The sequence below is a fragment of the Arachis ipaensis genome, chromosome B06, assembly GCF_000816755.2.
Source record: "Arachis ipaensis cultivar K30076 chromosome B06, Araip1.1, whole genome shotgun sequence".
Taxonomy (NCBI): Eukaryota; Viridiplantae; Streptophyta; class Magnoliopsida; order Fabales; family Fabaceae; genus Arachis; species Arachis ipaensis.
This window is the reverse complement of record NC_029790.2, coordinates 35,368,156-35,371,428: the sequence shown is the minus strand read 5'-3', so window position 1 is coordinate 35,371,428 and position 3,273 is coordinate 35,368,156.

The following is a 3,273-nucleotide window of genomic DNA, read 5'->3' as shown; positions in this document are numbered from 1 at the left end:
CAATAAATTGGCCAAATCATGATGACTTTTTTCTACATATTGTTGAAATGATACTGTTGAATTAGAAGCATTCGATGTAGAACCCACATTAACATCTCGAGAATACTCAAAATGTGGTTCTGGAATTTGAACATTATGTATTCCAGTTACACCTCCAAATCGGATTGAAGGGCCAAAACCACTTACTGGTGGCGTATAACCTGGAGGAAGACCATAAGGAGGCCAACCAGTAGTTACTTTGGGATGGATTGGTATTGAATTACCACGTGGGTGAATATTGCGCCCATTATTATCAGCCTGCATACTTGTAACCGCTACACTTTCACTTACAATAACACCTTTCGAACGTGAAGTACCGTCCAAAGGTTGTACAACTACTAGTGCACTATTATTTGTGGACGAACCACCATTCACATTCGAAACTTCATTAGCCATGCGAATAATTCTTCCACTTCTTAATTGCATACACTAAGCAATGCCAAAATCATTTGACACACTTAAATTTAAAACTGTCCCACTGGGCGTGCCAATTTATTTTGTCGATTTTTAGCAAATCGATAGTGGTTCGATTCTAATGGTCTGGGAACGAAACTTACTCCTCTTTTGTGAGTATCAGTTTTCTAAAAGTGCATCAAAGACCCTCGAATTATACAAGATTTAAAGAAAAGACTAAGAAAACGTAAATAAAGACTTTAAAAATAAACTTGACTAAATTTGAAATGGTTTGCATTGAATTTAAATAGAGCAATAAAATGCCTTCGATTAGATCAAAGGACTTTGAATTTGAAAATAACAATGCAAGAATGTAAATTTGAACAAATAAATTAAATATTGCTTGGAAGATAAATTTCCGAGAAAAGTAAAGTTTGCGAAAAGTATAAATGGAAAATAAAAACAAGTGGAAGGAACTCTATAGAAATTTGACTCGAGGCAGACTCGGAAAGTCGCTGGGATGTGAGTGTGCGTGAGTAATTTCTGAAACGAAGTTCCAACCTTTGTGACCTCGAGCCTTCTCCTACTTATAGCCATCTTCAACCAATTTGATCAAAGTGTAACTCCCGCGTTTATTGAAAACGTGTGTAACTGTTCCCGCTTCTTCTGCTTTATAATGTAATGTCTTAAAAAGTAATCTTCGAAACTTGAAGTCTTCGATTTGCCTCTTCGACTAACTATAATAGTCAAGTTTCATGTCAATATCAAAATGCCTTCCTCGATACAAGCTTCCTTCTGAGAACACATGCCCGCTGACTTCCAAATAACTTCCTTTTTCGAAATTAATTATTTTCGACTAACAATAATATCCTAAATATATTCTAACACAATGATAACACGTGTCCATTACAATGATCAAGTTAGCATAAATTAAAAAAAGTAATAGATTAAACGGCCACATTTGAGCACACATACGAGAGAGTGCATATAAGTTAAACGACACATTTTTTATTAAAAGGCCACATTTTTAATATATTTATTTGTTTTGTTGATTTTTAATAAATTGATGGTGGTTCGATATCTAATGGTTTGGGAGCGAAACCTACTCCTTTTTTGCAGGTATCAGTTTTCTATAAATGCATCAAAGTGTCTCGAATTAGACGAATATCAAATAGAAATTAAATTAAAATTTGTAAAAGAATAAAAGAAGTGAAAAACGAAGAATTTGAAAAGAAAATTGACTGAAATCAAAATGGTTTGCGTTAAACTTAAACAAAGCAGTAAAATGCTTTCGATTGAATCGAAGGAATTTTGACATAAAAATTAAAAGTGCTGAAATGTAAATTGGGCGAAGAAATTAAATATTGCTTTTAAAATAAATTAGGCAAGAAAAGTGAAGTTTTACAGAAATTGTAAATGGAAAATTAAAGACAAGTGGAAGGAACCCTACAGAAATTTGACTCGAAACAAACTCAGAAAGTTGCTGGGATGTGAGTGTGCGTGAATAATTTCTAAAGTAAAATTCTAACCTTTATTTCCTAAAACCTTCTAATATTTATAATCTACTCCTATAACTGATCATTAATTCCATGGTGCTATCTTGTATGCGCACTCCCATATAACCGTTCAAGCTCGTTTACTAATAAAAATTATCCATAAATTCGTCACACGGTGAAAGCCTTTAACTTCTCTCCTTAGTGTAATTGTCTGATTTCCCTTTCAACCTCCTATTCGATTCCTCAATCGAATATTTATTCAATTTAAAAAATAGCTGAGTCGAGTCCATGTAAAATAACTTTTAATAAATGCATGCACGTGCGTCATTCTGGCCTTGATTCTCACCCTAACATCTTTTCAATATTTCGAATTAGCTTATCCTAGTCGAAAATAATTTTCGATTAACATTATTTTATATTTATTAAATAAAAAAATTAAATTTTTTTATTAATAATAAATTTAAGGACACATGTTAACTAATTCTATATGTATTAAGGATTTAGCTTATTCCTTGACTTCTTGAGAAATTCATGATTATTATTATTTGATGAACAAGGATTACATTAGAGCTCATTTTATTGTGTATTGGGCCTATATAGCTATTTTTCAACAATGCTCCCAACTCGTACGTGAAGTTAGGACTTCAAGTCTGAGTTCTAGTGAGGTAAATGGTAAGTGGTTAAAATCTCGAATTATTGTGTTCGTTGTATGATTTGTGTACGCTTTGAATTTTGACCATATTTTCTGTGAATTGAATAAATTAATTAGATTTTTTGCATAGTTCGATTTCGAAATTAAATATCACGATTTTGAGAAACAATGGAGATGCATTTATGATTGGCTTTACGGAGACGCAATGCAGGTGGAGTTTCTTTCTTGTTTATCATTGGGAGAGGTGGCTGGCACCATTGTTCGAATATATGATTGAGTAAAATCTATTTTCGCTTTTTATTATTTTTTAATTTAGACAATTTGTACTTTAACAATGGTTTGTTAAAATGTGGGTTGTTTAAATTGAAAAAAGATAGAAGTAAAAAAAAAAATTATTCTATATGATTACCAAAGCAAGATTGTTGAAAGATAGGAACGAAAACACGAAGTCCTTATTGACAGTGGTCAATGGTCATACACGAGCATGTGGATGTAAAATTAAAGAATAATTTGTGTTATTTTAGCTAAATTTGTATAGACTATTTGGTGAATATTTTAAAATATTCTTGATTTTTTTTATATTAGTTTTAATGATTAAGAGTTTCCAAGTCATTATAATCATTAGTGAGCCTTTAATTGTATTTTCAATGTTTAGTAGAGTTTTAATGCTTAGTGGATTAGTTAGAGGTTCAA